Source organism: Geotrypetes seraphini, chromosome 4 (assembly GCF_902459505.1).
Source record: "Geotrypetes seraphini chromosome 4, aGeoSer1.1, whole genome shotgun sequence".
NCBI classification, from domain to species: Eukaryota; Metazoa; Chordata; class Amphibia; order Gymnophiona; family Dermophiidae; genus Geotrypetes; species Geotrypetes seraphini.
Genome location: NC_047087.1, coordinates 168,390,821 through 168,409,367, shown reverse-complemented (window position 1 = coordinate 168,409,367; position 18,547 = coordinate 168,390,821). Strand labels below are relative to the sequence as shown.

Sequence of the window (18,547 nt, the reverse complement as noted above, 5' to 3'; positions counted from 1 at the left end):
CTGGACGCAGGGGCGAAACAGCAGTCCAGCACCACGGCTACGGCACTGAACTTCCAAAAAGGGAATTACAAAGGGATGAAACGCATGGTGGGGAAGAAGATTAAGAAGAGGATGAACACTGTAAAAATGCTAGAGCAAGCTTGGTCCCTTTTTAAGGATATGGTCACCGAGGCACATAATCTATATATACACCGCGTATCAACAAGGGATCAAAGAAAAAAAAGAACAAAGAACCGGTGTGGCTCACTGTAGAGGTAAAGGAAGCGATCAGAGACAAAAAAAACTTTGTTTAAGGAATGGAAAAGCTCAAAAACTGACAAAAACTGGAATGAGCACAACCAACATCAACACAGGTGCCATAAAGTGGTAGAAGGGGCCAAAAGAGACTACGAGGAAAAAATAGCCAAGGAGGCGAAAAACCTCAAGCCGTTCTTTCGATATATTAAGGGGAAATGACCTGCGAAGGAAGTGGTGGGACCGTTGGATGACTAAGGAATAAAGGGAGCGCTATAGGAGGACAAAGCAATCGCCGACAGACTGAACACATTTTTTGCTTCTGTATTTACCAAAGAGAATATACACAGCATACTGGAAGGGTTAATGGTCAGTCTAGAAGAGGTATGCAGGCAGATCGATAGGCTTAAGAGCAATAAATCTCCGGGACCGGATAGTATCCATCCAAGGGTCATCAAGGAACTGAAAGGGACTATAGCTGAAGTGCTTCAGCTAACAGCCAATCTGTCGATCAAATCAGGAAAGATTCCGGAGGACTGGAAGGTGGCAAATGTTACGCCGATCTTCAAAAAAGTTTTGAGGGGAGACCTGGGAAACTACAGACCGGTGAGTCTGACATCTGTACCGGGAAAGATGGTAGAGGCACTGATAAAGGACCGCATCATTGATCACCTTGATGGACATGGTTTAATGAGGACCAGCCAGCACAGTTTCAGCAAAGGCAGATCTTGCCTGACGAACTTGCTACACTTCTTCAAGGGAGTGAACAGGCAGATAGGCAAGGGCGACCCAGTCGACATTGTATATCTGGATTTTCTGAAGGCGTTCAACAAGGTTCCACATGAACGACTACTTCGTAAAATTGCAAGCCATGGAATCGAGGGTGAAATACTCACATGGATTAAAAACTGGCTGGAGCATAGGAAACAGAGAGTGGGGGTAAATGGACAATACTCGGATTGGAAGAACGTCACCAGTGGGGTGCTTCAGGGCTTGGTGCTTGGACCCGTGCTCTTCAACATCTTTATAAATGATCTGGACATAGGTACGACAAGTGAGGTGATTAAATTTGCGGACGATACAAAGTTATTCAGAGTAGTGAAGACGCAGGGGGATTGTGAAGATCTGCAATGGGACATAATCAGGCTCGAGAAATGGGCATCAACAAGGCAGATGAGGTTCAACGTGGATAAGTGTAAAGTGATGCATGTTGGTAACAAAAATCTCATGCACGAATACAAGATGTCTGGGGCGGTACATGGAGAGACCTCCCAGAAAAGAGACTTGGGAGTTCTGATCGATAAGTCGATAAAGCCTTCCACGCAATGTGCGGCGGCGGCGAAAAGGGCGAACAGAATGCTAGGAATGATAAAGAAGAGGATTACGAACACATCGGAGAAGGTTATCATGCCACTGTACTGGGCCATGGTGCACTCTCACCTGGAGTACTGGGTCCAGCACTGGTCATCGTACATGAAGAAGGACACGGTACTACTCGAAAGAGTCCAGAGAAGAGAGACTAAGATGGTTAAGGAGCTGGAGGAGTTGCCGTACAGCGAAAGATTAGAGAAACTGGGCCTCTTCTCCCTCGAGCAGAGGAGATTGAGAGGGGACATCATTGAAACATTCAAGGTACTGAAGGGTATAGACTTTGTAGATAAGGACAGGCTGTTCTCCCTCTCCAAGGTAGGGAGAATGAGAGGGCACTCTCTAAAATTGAAAGGGGATAGATTCCGTACAAACATAAGGAAGTTCTTCTTCACCTAGAGAGTGGTAGAAAACTGGAGCGCTCTTCCGGAGTCTGTCATAGAGGAAAAAACCCTCCAGGGATTCAAGATAAAGTTAGACAAGTTCCTGCTAAACCGGAATGTACGCTGGTAGGGCTAGTCTCAGTTAGGGCCCTGGTTTTTGACCAGAGGGCTGCCACGTGAGCGGACTACTGGGCACAATGCACCACTGGTCTTACCCAGCAGCGGCAACTCTTATGTTCTTATGATCAAGGCCATCAGGTAAAGTGCTTAGGCCAGGATTCACTAAAGTCCACAAATCTATCCGATTCATATCCTATCTGTTTCCGAGTCATTGTAGCCGATCGATTCAATAAAGCTTGTCTATGCAAATGATCCAATTGTAAACAACCCCCATTTGCGCACACGTCTCGCTGTAACATCGATCGACGCACGTGCGCACTGTATCCTTGTTGGTTTTGAAGCACATGATGCATGCGCTAGCTCTTTAGGACTTCATTGTGTAGAAATGGGGCGTGGTTTAATCACGAACATCATTAGCGGGCTCCGAATGCGCCTACTGCAAAGCATTGTTGTCGTAAAAAAGGCAATATAAGGAAGTCTCTTACTAACCATGATTTTTCTGAAGTACTGTTGCAAGCTGTATAAGCTGTGACCGTTGCTTTTTGAAAAATGTTAAGTTGCTAGAAGGCATAACAGTTAACAGCAGTTGAATGCACTGGGATCACGCACTGTTATATACAGCCTACGAATCCCAGGAGGCTCTATCTGCCGTGAATCCCAGGAAGCTCTATCTGCCGTGAAGCACGAAACAACCAATAGCGACACCATAATGTCACATGCATGCAACAATCTAGCTGGAAGGAAGGGGGGAGGGATAGCTGGCACTTAAAAGTTATTTTTGATTTTTTGTTTTTTTTTTTTTAAATTTGGCATTGCTATATGAAATGTACAATGCAGAAGGAGAGCACGGGGTTAATCTGTGATTTTCTCGACATGCGCATTACAAATCCGAAGATTTACTCCCGAGCTCGCTATGTGCATTCCAAAAAAATTTAAAAAATATTTCTAACAAAGAAAAATGGGGAGACCCAATGATCCACAGTGAAAATAATCCACCGTTGAAAACAAAACCAAAAACTGTGGATACAGATGTTCTGGAGATAATTTATTAAACACTGACATATAAAACCATGAAAATTCAATTAAAAAAGTACAAGTACAGTATTTTTTTTCATTGTACTTTTTTAATTGAATTTTCATGGTTTTATATGTCAGTGTTTAATAAATTATCTCCAGAACATCTGTATCCACAGTTTTTGTTTTCATCGAAAAATATTTCTAACTCATATGTACATGAAAGTTTACATATATTTAAAGTTTAGATATATTTTGGATTTTTTGAAGGGTAGATATATATATTTTAATGGGGTTCTTAACATGCATGCGGCAGTTACTAGGCAGGAATAGTCAGTGAGGCTAGCTGCGATTCCTAAGTTCCATAAGCATCTGATGGATTGTTCCTCTGATTGAGCCAAGGTGCTGGCGCTGAGTCTGGTAGATGTTTTGTTTTTGGTTTTTTTTGCCCTCCCTGGTCCATCTAGACTAGGTGGCTTTATTCTTAAATGACAAGCCTCTGATATGTAGAACTACCAATTTAATGTATTTAGCCAATGCTTGGCCAAGTCTCCCTACTGCTCAGTAAGGACTGATTCTGAAAAATATTTGATTATTTCCATTGGGAATTTTTGAATCAAACACTGGAAAAACTTGGCTTTGGATATCATTTTATAGGGTAGATCAAAGAACTTTATACTAATCTTAAGGCCGGTGTCTGAGTAAATGGGGGCAACTCTATGTTTGTTCTGAGCAAGGCACCAGATGAAGGTGCTCACTCTCCTTTGCTTTTTTTCTCTTACTACAGTATAAGACCCTTAGCTGCTGAGATTAGGAGAAACCAGACCATTAGGGGTCTACTACTGGGAGAGTTGGAGATAAAAATAATCCTCTTTGTAGGCGATGTCCTTTTGATATTGACTCACCCTATGGTTCCCTTCTGCGCCTGCTCCAAAACATAGATCAATATGGCAAAGTCTCTGGTTTTAAGTTAAAATGTGGGGGTTCATTTAATAAAAAAATTTGAGGATTTGTCTAATGCTAATTACGACCCTCTTATCAGGGAAGTTACAATAGACCTTGATCTCTGAGTGTCCATGACTATCTTGGTTCGGTAGAATAGCAACTAAAGCAGCTTCCAGGCAGGTGTCTCTGACTGCCCTGTGATATGATAGCGTAGCAGATCACTAAGCTATCATATCTCAGGGCAGTCAGAGATACCTCCCTGGAAGCTGCTTTAGCTCAATAAGTAAAAGCCCTGTGTGCCTCTTTCAGAAGTCATAAGTTCAAATCCCAACCCGTTCCCCCAGCACATATTTTAATTGTGGCATTCTACCTTATAGGTGCACCTTGATGATCTCACAATGAGGTCACCATTGTGCAGCTGCAAACTTCCATTTGCAATGAAGTAGAAGCCATGCTAAGGTCTGTATCTGTTTTTTTCTGTTTTTAAGCTTTTGCAAATGAAGTTATGTATGCAATCTATATATTTTTGTCATGTGCTTTCTTTGCTTTCAAGAATGAGCTGATTGAAGCACTGTTTAGTCAGAAAAAAGGATAGCTTTTAGCAAGAAAATTAAAGCTATGTTTTTCATATGCTGTGTTTCAGTTAATGGATCTTTTCCTCTAATTAGCAAATAACATTGCTGTTTGTCCACAAAAATAGGTTTTGCATGCAATATATCTGTTTTGATGTGCCCCGTTTATGTGGTGCCTTATTAAATATATTTTGAGCTTAATAAAGCAAAAATAAAAACCCAGAGAGCTATTTAGCAGATCGCATTAAAGACATCCAAACTGTGCCTAAGTTCCGGAAGAACATCCAAAGAGTGCCTATGTTCCGTCCATAGAACTCAGGTCTATCTGAAGCCTAAACTGTGCTCAAAAGTACACTCAGTTTTACAATTGCTATGCAGCTTGCTAGCTCACTCTGTAGCACACTGGTTAAATCTATACCCTTCTATCCTAATGTTGCTGGTTCAAATCCCAGTCACTTTGTCTGATGGAAGAGAAATAAATAAAAGCATTCACCTAAAACCTGATCCTCTAAAGCAGGGGTGTCCAATGTTGGTCCTCGAGGGCCGCAATCCAGTCGGGTTTTCAGGATTTCCCCAATGAATATGCATTGAAAGCAGTGCATGCACACAGATCTCATGCATATTCATTGGGGAAATCCTGAAAACCCGACTGGATTGCGGCCCTCGAGGACCGACATTGGACACCCCTGCTCTAAAGGATGCCTAAACAGTGCTGAACTCAAGTCTACAAAGGATGTCTAATTGACACCTAAACGGCGCCTAACTTTAGACACATTTTGCAGAATCAGGGCCTCAAAATTCACTTAACTGGAATATCAGCATATACATACATGTGCACTGTGTGCACATATGTGCACAAATACCAATATGCCAGCACATGCTCTTCTATAACATGGCACCTAAATGCAATGGCACATACTTTGAAGGTGGGCACAGGCACATGGACAGAGTCTGGCTGCAGCATGGGCACACGTTTCAAGACACTGTAATCCACAGGTGATCTTCTAGAATCCAAGCACAAGCATTTATTTCCAGCCCTTTGGCTGGCATGAGTACTTGCACCTAAATACATACTGACATATATGTGCATATACCTGACTACAGTAGTATCCTGCAGAGGAAAGTAAGCATCTACACTATTTTCCTGTATGGAATAGGGTCCAATTAGACATCCTCTAGGGCAGTGTTCTTCAACCACCGGTCCATGGACCTGTGCCGGTCCACAGGGCCAGCACGTGCATCAGGCCCAAAACAGTGTTCTTCAACCGCCGGTCCACGGGTGCGATCGATGCGGCGTTATCTTCGAGCCAGCTCCCTCTTCCTGATTCAGTGCACAAAGCCATGGGCAGTGGCTCCTACGGGTATCCTGCGCCTGAACCGGAAGCCTTCTCTCTGACGTTGCAATGTCAGAGGGAAGGCTTCCAGATGAGGCAAGGGACGTGCAAGGTGCAATTAGTACTATTATGGGGGCGGGGTCTAGGGTGGACATTGGGTAGAGATGGGCGGGATCTGGCCCACGACTTAGTCCAGTGTTCTTCAACCGCCGGTCTACGGACCAATGCCGGTCCACAGAATAATTGTTTTATTTCTGCCGGTCCATAGGTGTAAAAAGGTTGAAAAACACTGCTCTAGGCATCTAAATGTAAGCACTCTTTTACAGAATTGCCCCCAGAAAATACATGTATAGTACACATTTATACCTGCTGCAGAACAGGTGTGAATTCTACACTATTGGGCATTATTATAAGAGGTGATTAGGCAAGTTTCAAGTTTATTTAGGTTTGATTAATCGCTTTATCTTAATTCAAAGCGATGTACATAATAAAATTACAATATAAAAAATTAATACATTAAAGAATGTTGACTAAACTGATGACAAATTTAACAATACTAGACACACATAGGAAAGAGAAGGGTTAGAAGTTACAATATAATATACAGATGGGGAAAACATTTAGGGAAGGTACATGAGGGAGGGGTAAAACAGAGTCTTGGAATTATTTTATAATGAAATTATTGTGGATTTATGAAGGCATCATTAAATAAAAAAGTTTTCAGGTTACTTTTAAATTTTTCTAAATTGATTTCTTGTCTCAAGTGGTAGGGTAAAGAATTCCAGGTTTGGGGTGCAGTAACAGAAAAAATAAATTGGCGTCTTGTATTTATGATTTTAAGAGATGGGATTGTTAATAATTGTTGTTCTGTAGATCTTAGTGTTCTATTCGTTGTGTAAGGGATTAATAATAAACACCAGTTGTTTTGGGGGTTTTTTTTTTTTTGGTTAAACAGAAACATGGAATCATTTTATAATGATTATAATTTAGAACTTCACCAGGGTTGCATGTATCTATTTTCTGTGTGTGTGTGTGTGGGGGGGGGGGGGGGGAATGTTGCTAAAATCATTCCTCACCTGGAATGGTCTTTCAAAGCTGTGGGATAAACAAATGTGGCCACATTTTCAGTAGTACATAGTCAAACGTTCATTGAGTCTCAGAATGACTTCTTTCAACCAATCCTGGTGCTCTCCGCTGAACTGGAGAAGGTCACAGAACTAAACATTGAACAAACTAGTCAAATAAAAACAGCCTCACCTGGGTTTTCCTATTTCTTCATGAATTGGTTTTCTCTCGTTGTTCATTCAGTGTTAGATGTATTTTTCTTTGCTAACCTGCTATGTCTTCACCTCACGTACGAGCCTGAATACTATTAGAAAAGTCAGGTTGATTAAGGCCTTTCTCTGACACATTTGCAGACCATGGAGACTGATGTCTGGGTAGAAAGTGCCCTTCCTTCCCTCTGCGATTGCCTTCTAAGAGCTGGGGCTTATTAGGAACGTTACAGGTGAGGCAAGTTTTCTGGAAAATCCGGTTACTGTGCTGCTCTAAGCTAAAAGTAGACTTAGGCTTCCTGGGTCCTAGACCCTGACAATTTTGGAAACAATTCTGCCCGACTATTCCATTGTGAAGCATGAAAACGCGGGCATGCTTACCCTCACAGAGTAGCCATATACCCCCGACGGATTGTCAGCAATTTTCACTGCTTAAGGCGAGTTAAAAATACATACACTTAAAATGTGAGAGACTCCAATTAAAAAACAAGTCTGTAGGGGAATGAAAATGTCAGAAATGCCAAGCAAATGCAGTTTGAAATGGCTACAAAAAAAGATCAGGCTCCAAGAAAGCACAGGACATGGACTGGAAATACACATTTGAATCCTGAGGTACAATGAATGAAAACATACTACAGTACTATCATTTCATTCAGCATTATCAGCCCGTTCTGACCTATAAATGTTACGCTTTGTCTTTCTGAATGAGGAGGAATCGAGGAAGGAGAACGGGAGTGACCTGAATTACTGGTTGCTCCGGGAGTAAAGAGGCGGGATGAATAAGAGGCGTTCTCTAACCCTGCTCTCCTTTACTAAACCTACATTCACACTCAGAAAACCTTATTAGCTTAACAACCTAATTCTGTCACACAAGGCACAAACATACACTAGTCCTATAGTTGGTGTAAATGCCCATACCTAGTTAATGTTCTAATATATGGAATGATGGCAGATAAAGACTTGTACTCTGTCCAGTCTGCCCAATAAAACTACCAGAGCTGAGTTATTATGGCTGCACCATAGTCACATTCATTATCAACACATGATTAAACCAACAATGCTAACTAACATTTTTAGCTCACTAATTTCAACCTTAAGATGTAACCAGTGGCATAGTAAGGTGTGGTCTTCCTCAGAGCACCGGCACCCCTCCTCCTCTCTGCCCCGTCCCACTCCTCTCCCTAACGTGCGCCAGCACCCCTTCCCTGTACCTTTTTAACTTTGGCGTGAGCAGCAATGACCTTGCTGCCCGCGTCAGCTTCGGTGCTTTCTCTGATGTCACTTCCGGGAGGAAGTGACATCAGAGAGAGCTCCAAAGCCAACGGTGGCAGCAAGGTCATCGCTCCTCATGTCGAAGTTAAAAAGGCACAGGGAAGGGGCACACAAGCGGGGCGGGGAATTGGGAGGGAGAAGAGTGCCGGTCACCTTCACTACGCCACTGAATGTAACATAACTGGGTATGTTACCAATTTATTTTCAAGGGTCCTTTTACAAAAAGTTAAATATTATAGTGACAAAATTTATTTGGCTAGGGAAGAAAGCAAGAATTGCCTTAGTATCTCTACAAAAACCAATTGCGGAGGGTGGGGTAAATTTCCCAATTTTTATAGGTATCATCAAGCCTATATAATGCATCAAGATATGTATTGGATCCTCCCTGAGCTCTTAGAACATTACCCAGACTGGCTATATCTTGAGTGGAAAATCATGTCCCCAATGAGACTGTCTCATATAATAAGTATTAAAATACATAGGTATGCTAAGGATAATGTGATTTTATTGGACACATGGAAAACAATTAAATTTATTGAGAAGTTAACATATGTTCCCATAATAAAGTCTGTTTTGCAGTCCTTATGGTTAAACTCCAAGATTCAAATAGGCGGTGCTGGGATCACTTGGAAGAATTGGATGCAGGCAGGTATTCGGACATCAGATGACGTTATGTTTAATGGAAATCTGCTTGATTTTTCACAATTGCAACAGTCATTTGGAATTTTAAAATCTCAACAATATGGGTGATTGCAGTTGAAGCAGGCTTTTCAGAGTGGGTTCACTGAATGGAAAAATTTTAAAACATATTTTAGCCTGCAAATCCTTTGCTACCAAACTGATTTAGTAGGTCATCAGGCTGCTCAGTTGTACAAATTGATTTCTGGATTTTTGAATAAAAAGCCAAAAAATAGTCTTAGAGACTTCTGGAGCATCGAGATAAAACAGTATATTTCTGTGTCTCGTTGGCCACAAATTTGGACTTGGAGATTGAAATGTACAGCGTCAGCATCTATGAGACAAACATGGTTATTTTTGTTACATAGGATTTTCTGGACCCCAGTTCGATTAAATAAAATAGATAGTTCTAAGTCTAATAGATGCTGGCATTGTCATACTGGTATAGGGACTTTGGATCATCTGTTGTATTTTTGTCCTTTTATATTAATATATTGGAAGTCAGTTTGGGGACAAATAAATTTAGTTCTAGATTCAAATGTTCCAATGTCATATGAGGCTATAATTTGTAGAACAATTTTACATGTGAAACCCACTCTAGATAAATATAAGAGTCATCTATTTATGATCCTAACAGGTATAGCCATTCAATTGATTACAAGTAATTGGAAAAACCATGATAGAATTAAATTATACATTTTGGTAGGTGAATGTGTGTACTACATACAGATACAAACAAATTAACGCAGAATGTAGGGGTTTTAGTGAGGTATTTAATAAAATTTGGAGTCCATTGACTAAATTTGTAAAAACATAATAATGTATTTTCATCATGTCTCTTCTTTTCTTTGGTTTATTTATTTTTACACATCCAGGGGGTGTGGGATTGGAGGGAGGGGAATAAATATTGATAGTGATATTTGGGTAACTTTATTCTTTATTTGTATTGTATATTAGGATATATTATGATATTATATGCAGGAAAATGAAATTATTGAATGATATTTATGTTACCTGTATAGATAATAGTGTAATATGTGGAATATCTTTTGTTCTTTCATTTGTATGACACTGCTTTTAATTAAAAATCAATAAAGAATTAAAAAAAAAAATTCCAAGATGTTCTCACCAGAGACTTTTCCATTTTATGGGTAACCAATTAACTTTCTTACCAAAATTCAACTTCATGACCAATGGACCTCGCTGTTCTCAATCAGGTCAGTAAACCCACTATATATACAGACAAACTGCAGACCTCACAGCATACCCTGAAGAAAGTCACAGCATGATTGATGACCGAAACGTTGGTGTCTACCTGACAAGATGCAATGAGACCCAGAAACCTTCAACAAGCAACATATTTGAGTTTAGCCACCCATCTATTTATTCTAACTGACTCTGTACTGTGCATGTTGTCCCCATCTACAGTATATATTTGCATTTGGCCCAGCTGCTACATGGTAAGCTATATTGAAGAAAATTATTAACATCATATCTATGTTGTTTGACTGTTACAATCTAATGCATGCTTATTAGATGTTTCATTGGAATTATACTGACATCATATTGTATCTGTTATTTGAATGCAGTGCTGTTAAATGTGTATATTTTTGATACTGTTTCATGTCACTCCTGTTATCAGATTTCAATTTTCTGTTTTCAAGTTTACTTCATTGATTATATTTATGTTTATATTTGGTCATTTTACTATTATTATGCTTTTAACAAAATTGTAAGTTATATGTTAAATTGTACCTGCTGTTCGACACTTAAAGGCAGTAAATAAATCCCAATTAAAAGTATTTATCCCCTGAAACTTCAAATGTCCTCTAGTTCCATCACTTGCCTGTCTCTAGAAAAGAAAAGATCTATTTGTATATTAATACTTTTCAAGTAAACATCTGTATCACACAGTGGCATGTGGTAAAATTTACAACAGGGAATTCAGTAATGTCCCCAACTACAAGAGGGGCTTGGCAGCCCCTACACAGTACTTCCCACAAGCATACCTCTTACTCCAGCAAGAACACAAAGAAGGTCTTGGTGGACCAAACTAACATCATCCACTGCAATGAAGAACAAAAAGGGGTTGGTGGTCCCAACATAACCATTCCCACCCCCAGGGGAGATAGTGGGACTTAGTGGCCCCAACAAAACCTCAATCACTTGACAGTTCTCTTTTCTGATCTAAACTGTACCCAACAGCTTTTTCCTCTCCCTCTCTCTTATCTCCTGCACTTCCCCTCTCAATTCCCATCCCTTTTCCACACTCCTCTGATCCTTATCAAGCTGTCCACTTACCTCCTCTCTTCCCACACCTTATCCTGTCTACCACATAGACAAACGGTTTAATGGATCAGAGTCAGAATGGGTTCAGCTAATGCAAGTTGCCTCACCAACTTGCTTCGTTTCTTTGAAGGTATGAATAAACACATGGATAAAGGTGAGTCAGTTAATGTAGTATCTAGACTTTCAGAAAGCTTTCAACAGAGTTCCTCATGAGAGAATCTTGAGAAAATTGAAGAGTCATGGGATAGGAGGCAATGTTCTGTTATGAATTTGGAACTGGTTATTGGACAAAAGGTAGATTTTTCTCAATGGAGGAAGGTGAATAGTGGAGTGTTCCAGGGATCTGTACTGGGACCAGTGCTATTTAACATATTTATAAATGATCTGGAAATTGGAAGAAATGAGGTGAATAAATTTGTAGATGACACTAAATTATTCAAAGTTGTTAAAACACATGCGGACTCTAAAATAAACTGCTGGAAACCTTATGAAACTGGATGACTGGGTATCCAAATGGCAGATAAAATTTAATATGACAAATATAAAGAGATGCACCTTGGGAAGAATAATCCAAATCATATTTACCTGATGGTAGGTACCATCCAAGAAAAGATCTAGGTGTCATGATAGACAATATACTGAAAACGTCCGCCCAATGTGTGGTGGTTATGGTTGTTGCAGCCATAAAAGCAAACAGGGTGCTAGGAATTATTAGGAAAGGGATGGTAAATAAGATCAAGAACACTATGATGCCTCTGTATTGCTCTATGATGCGACCTCACCTTGAGTACTTGGTCACTATATCTCAAAAAAGATATAGTGGAATTAGAAAAGTGATCAAAATGATAAAATGGATGGAGCTCCTTTTATATGAGGAGAGGCTAAAGAGGTTAGAGCTCTTCAGCTTGGAAGAGCTGAGGGGAGATATGATTGAGGTCTACTAAAATTTTGAGTGATATAGATTGGGTAAAATTGAATCAATATTTTACTCTTTCAAAGATGATAAAGATTAGGGGACACTCAATTAAATTACATGGAAATACCTTTAAAACAAATAGGAAGAAATATTTTTTCACTCAAAGAATAATTGAACTCGTCAAAGGATGTGGTAACAGTGGTTAGTGTATCAGGGTTTAGAAAAAGATTGGACACGTACCAAGAAGAAAAGTCCATAGGCTGCTATTGAAAAGACATGAGGGAAGCCACTGCTAGCCCTGGGATCGGTAGCATGGAATGTTGCTACTATTCGGGTTTCTGCAAGGTACATGTGACCTGAATTAACCACTGTGGAAACATGATATTGGGCTAGATTAGGGGTAGGCAATTCAAGTCCTTGAGAGCCACAGGCAGGTCAGGTTTTCAGGATATCCACAATAAATATGCATGAGATAGATTTGCATCTCAAGGAGGCAGTGCATGCAAATCCATCTGATATATATTCATTGTGGATATCCTCAAAACCTGACCTGCCTGTGGCTCTTGAGGATCGGAATTGCCTACCCCTGGGCTAGATGGACCATTGGTCTGACCCAATATAGCTATTCTTATGTTCTTATTAAATAGGCTTTCAAATGTTTCCTGAAACCTAAATAAGGGGACATACTCTGCAGTTCCAGGGATAAAGATTTCCAGAATGAGGAACCAGCGATAAAAAATCTACAAGTATTCAATCTTACCAAATGGAAAGAATATGCAGTCAACAATTTTTTTTGCTGCAGATCATAAAGAACGAGGTTGTTGATAAAACTAAAAAGGTGAAATAAGAATCAAAGGTACATTCTTATTATAAACCCTATAAATAAGTGATAACATTTTAAATTGGATCTTCCAGTTAATTAGTAACCACTGAAGCTTCTTTAATACAGGTGAAATATGATCAAAACATGACAAAACTCATTAGATCATGAGCTGTGGAATTCTGAGGAATCTGTAAGACATGCAGATGATAAAGTGGCATATCTAAACACAGAGCATTGGAATAATAAAAAATTGGCTTGGTAAGTAATTTCATTACTGTTTAAATTCTCCACTGACCATTCTTAATTAAAAAAATAAAATAAAATTGTAATGACATCCTACAGTATATGTGAGATTTAAGGGCCTGTTTTACAAAGTCACACAGCAACAGCCCCGAAGCCCTTTAAATCTCTATGGGCTTCGGGGCCATTACCGCACTGCAGCCGCTAGCGCGGCTTTGTAAAACAGGCCCTAAATGTCAATGAAATATCTAATACTACCCACAAAAATCGAGCTTCTTTCAAGATTGGGAAATAACTGTTCCTAACATTAACTTTCGGGTAAAACACCCAATTCAGTTCTTGAAAGTAATAAAATCTATGTTTTAGTTATATTCACTAATTAGAAACTCTAAAGTTTCAGTTAGCGACTCTCTTAACCCTGCTAAGTCATCCATATATGAGAAATTTACAGATTGATAGAACATAAATATTAAATAAAATTGGGGATAGCACTGACCTTTGCAGAACTCCTAGCATTATATCCTGCCATGTTGAGTAAACCTTACCCTCATGTACCTCAAATATTTGTTACTCAAGAAAGAGGAAACCAACTAAAACCAACTAAAACCCTTTATGTCTATCCCCAACACTTTCAAACATTCCAATAGTACATCATGATCGATGGCATTAAAAGATGAAAAATATCCAACATCACCATTAGAAAATCTTTTCCCTGACTGAATCCAAGTCTGATTGTATCACATACAAAAATGAGCAAGGTTTCTGTAGAAAACTTAGATTGAAACCCAAATTAGCAATCATTCAGAACACTATTCTTGCAGCTGAAACAATACTACCCCCTCCTTTACAAAGCCACACTAGCATTTTTAGCACTGGCTGCGTCAGTGAGAACTCTGATACTCATAGAATTCCTATGAGCGTTGGAGGTCTTACCGTTGTGGCTGTTGCTAAAAAAAAAAGCACAGCTGTGTAAAAGAGGACCCTAATTTTTCAAATATTTTAGACAGAAATAAAAAGGAGGATACTGGTTGATAATTTTCCATCTTCGTCAGATCTGCTTTTTCATTTTTGAGGAAAGGCGCATATGTGGATTTCATAGAATAGTCTTCCATCTCAAGCGACGTACTCACCAAATATGCAGTAGTATATCTTCCCTTGCCAATTTTACAATACCTGGTGGACCAATATCTGAAGCACTGATCGAAGAGTTCAAACTATTTATCACTTCAGAAACCTGTTGAGACACACTGAGGCAAAATTGACTGAACTGACCTAATTGATTGGCTTGAATTGCTGGTGGTCCAACCCCTGAAAAGATTCCACTATTGATGAAACTTAAAATATCTGCCTCATCAAATATTTATGCCTACCTAGAAATCCTATGGGCCGGATTCTCAAAACTTACTGTGCCTTTAACAATGATTCCAGCTGGTTTGGTGTGCCAGTATTTTACTGCTCGCTTGGTCTTTTCCGAGCTTCCTAGCAACCTCCAACTCTGCCAAGCACATGTAGTATAATAAGGTCATTACTATTAAAATGATAGCAAGCACTCTGGGCGATTCTCTATCATTACCAGGTGATTCTCCAAATGAAGCACTGGCTTTTAGTAACCCCAAATTACTGGTTGATGTGGGGGTGCTGGTACTGTGAAAAGCGCATCTCAGGCGTGCATTTCTGGCTCTGGCTCATGATAAAAATTTGAACACACTCTTCACTTAAATTGTAATAATATAGTGATGTGAAAAAAAATCTCAAAAGCACACGTCTCAAGTACGTGTATTAAAGGCGTGTCTTATATGCATTTGCTGAAAGCCAACGATTGCACCTCCCCTCCTTTCCCCTCCATCCAATAGCACTGGCACGCCTATGATTGACACAACAATGTAGTGTTTGCTGGTAGTTCTCCACTCTCCTATCCACCCATGCCTCTTTCCATGGACTATTCTGCATATGTGCTGATCGTTATCACCAGTGACTGATCTCATGTAAATTTGGTGAACCTCCTTGGCTCATCTTTTTTGAATCGTTAGATTTATGGCTGCTACAGCGACTTATCAGATTTTACCAGTGATATTAGAGAATCTGGCCCTATCACCCCAAAGTCAATTTCCTGGTCTGTGCATATCAGTTTCTCACCTCCTAATTCATAAAGTTTCTTTGAGTTTCTACTACCCAGGTACTTCACTCTGCACATCTTTACATTACATTTCAACTGGCAAACATTAAATCAGTCTTCTAGTTTTTGTAGATCATTTCTCATATCTTCAGGGATGTCCACTCTGTTGCAAATCCTCATGTCATCTACAGAAAGGCAAACTTTTCCTTCTAACTCTTAAGCAATGCCACTAACACATATGTTGAAAAGAATTGGCTCCCATACTGATTCCTGAGGCACTCCACTATTTGCCTTTCTTTCCTCCAAGTTCCATTCACCATCATCTTTTGTCATCTATTAGTCAGTCAATTTCTGATCCAGCTTACCACCTTGGGTCCCATCTCCAAGTCACTCAATTTATTTGTGAGCCTCCTATGAGGAACACATCAAAGGCTTTGCTAAAATCTAAGTAGATCAAATCCATTGCATGCCCTTGATCCAGTTTTCTGGTCACCCAGTCAAAAAATTCAATCAGATCGATTTGACATAATCCATATTACCTTGGATCTTGTAACTCATTGGATTGCAGATATTTAACTATACTTTTCTTCAGCAGTGTTCTGTTGTTTCCCACCTTTTCATGTTACCAGTTTTGTGAAGAAGGAATACAGTTTCTTCAATCCTATGATATTTCTCCAGTATTTCTTTCAGTTTCCAGTGGTCCATCGTGTCCAGCAGTCCGCTCACGCGGCAGCCCTTTGGTCAAAGACTAGCTTTACCTGCATACGTTTTGGTTCAGCAGGAACTTGTCTAACTTTATCTTTAATCCCTGGAGGATGTTTTCCCCTATAACAGCGAAGAGCATTCCAGTTTTCCACCACTCTCTGGGTGAAGAAGAACTTCCTTACGTTTGTACGGAATCTATCCCCTTTTAACTTTAGAGAGTGCCCTCTCGTTCTCTCTACCTTGGAGAGAGTGAACAACTTGTCTCTATCTACTAAGTCTATTCCCTTCATTATCTTGAATGTTTCAATCCTGTCCCCTCTCAGTCTCCTCTTTTCAAGGGAGAAGAGGCCCAGTTTCTCTAATCTCTCACTGTACAGCAACTCCTCCAGCCCCTTAACCATTTCTTAACAGAAAACTGTCTTTCGAACACACAGAAAACACCTTCACCTAGAATGGAATATGTAATCACAAACTAACCCCTCCCCCTTTTACAAAACTGTAGTGTGGTTTTAGCCATGGTGGTAACAGCTCAGACTCTCATAGAATTCTGAGCAGCAGAGCTGTTACCAGCACAACCGGCGCTAAAAAACATTCTACAGTTTTGTAAAATGGGGGGATAAAATAGAAATATGCAGACAAAGGTTAAATTGAACTACCAAGAAGTAGGACTCTACATACAATGCAACACCACATAAACAGCGATGCATCTCCCCTAAAGTAAGAAAATAAATAAATATAATTTTTTTTTCTACCTTGTCTTCTCTGGTTTCTGCTTTCCTCATCTTCTTGGCACTCTCTTCCTTTTATCCACTGTCTACCCTCTCCCTGCCTCTTCTATATGGCATCTTCTCTCCTTCTATTCCCCTTCCAGAAACCTTATGCCTTCCCCTTCCATTTCTCCCTTCACCCCCATTAGTCTGGCATCCATTTTCTTCCCTTCCCTCCTCCAATGGTCTGGCATCTCTCCTCTCCCACATCCCCATGGTCTGGAATTTCACTCTTTCCTCTCCCTTCCCCCTACTTCCATTAGCATCTGCCCCCTTTCTTCTCCACCACCCCAATTCCATCCAGTATCCTTCCCCCTTATGTCTCTCTCCCCTTTCCCTGCACACCAATTTCATCAGCATCTACCCCCTTTCTCTCCTTCCACCACCCCTCCATACCACCCTGATCCCCTTTCTCTCCCTCCAAGGTCCAATGACTGCTTCTGCTGCCTCTGCTCTGGAAGAGGTAAGTGACATCAGAGGGGGGTGAGTTGGCAGATGCAGGGAGTTGTGGCAAGGTCCTGTGATGACTGTGGCTGCCGACCACCCCCTCCAACATCACTTACGTCTTCCAGAGTAGAGGTGCAGACAGCAATCATCGCAGGACCTTCCTGCACTTCAGCTCAGCTTCTGACTCTGCTTTGGAATAAGTACGGCAGCCGCGCTGAAGTACAGGTGCCGTTTAGAGCAGCGCGGGAGGTTCCGGAACCGGCCGGTTGTGCACCCCCCTAGGGCTGGCACCCGGGGCAGTCCACACCCTCCGTCCTTGGTACGCCACTGGACGCTATCGTCGGTAATTTGATGGCAAAGAAATTGATTCCTTATTATTTTTGATGATTGGGGTAATGATTATGTTGTAATCATTCTACTCCACTCAGGATTATGTAGACTTCAGTCATATCTCCCCTCAACCTTCTCTTTTCCAAACTGAAAAGCCCTAACCTCTATAGTATTTCTTCATACGAAAGGAGTTCCATCTCCTTTATCATGTTGGTCACTCTTCTTTGAACCTTTTCTAGTCTGTCTGGCATTGGCCTCAGTTCCCACTACTCTTGCCCAATATAACACCCCAACAGCTACATATTTACCTTTAGAAAGACCTATTTTAATTTTTCTATCCAGGGTCCATTGAAACCTAGCTAAGCCACTGGGCAAAAGTGCTTCTTGCCCTAGGGATGTGAACAGAACAAAATGTTTTCATTTGTTTACAGTTCTTTTCCTCCCCAGATTTACAGATATTCATTTTTCCCATTTGGTTTTAATAAAAACTTTAAAGTGTTTAAAACTTTTTGGTATGTACTTAACTCTTGTTAACATGCATTAAATTCATTTAGTACACTCAAAACAAGTTTATTAATTTTACATTTTTATTGGAATAGCATCATATTGAAACAACTGGTAGCAATAATATAACCAACAGTAGGCACACTAACAAATCGGATACCCAGTGACAAATGCATATCCCTAACTTGCTGCTGCCCCTCCAGTCTTTCTCAGCAT

General features: G+C 40.3%; 2 protein-coding genes across 3 annotated transcripts in view; one reads left to right on the top strand and one right to left on the bottom strand.

Moving 5' to 3' along the window:
- The window catches only part of LOC117359105 (anoctamin-10-like), a 151,943-nt gene extending 144,516 nt beyond the window's left edge, over positions 1 to 7,427 (bottom strand). The window contains exon 1 of the mRNA XM_033941285.1: positions 7,228 to 7,427. The gene's annotated coding sequence lies outside the window, so the exon portion shown is untranslated. The remainder of the gene's footprint in view (positions 1 to 7,227) is intronic.
- A 3,016-nt stretch (positions 7,428 to 10,443) lies between these two features.
- Positions 10,444 to 18,547, top strand: part of LOC117359104 (phosphatidylcholine-sterol acyltransferase-like) — a 152,516-nt gene continuing 144,412 nt past the window's right edge. The window contains exons 1-2 of one of the 2 annotated variants that reach the window (XM_033941282.1): positions 10,444 to 10,654; positions 13,349 to 13,480. The gene's annotated coding sequence lies outside the window, so the exon portion shown is untranslated. The remainder of the gene's footprint in view (positions 10,655 to 13,348; positions 13,481 to 18,547) is intronic. The other variant, XM_033941283.1, reaches the window with a different exon arrangement.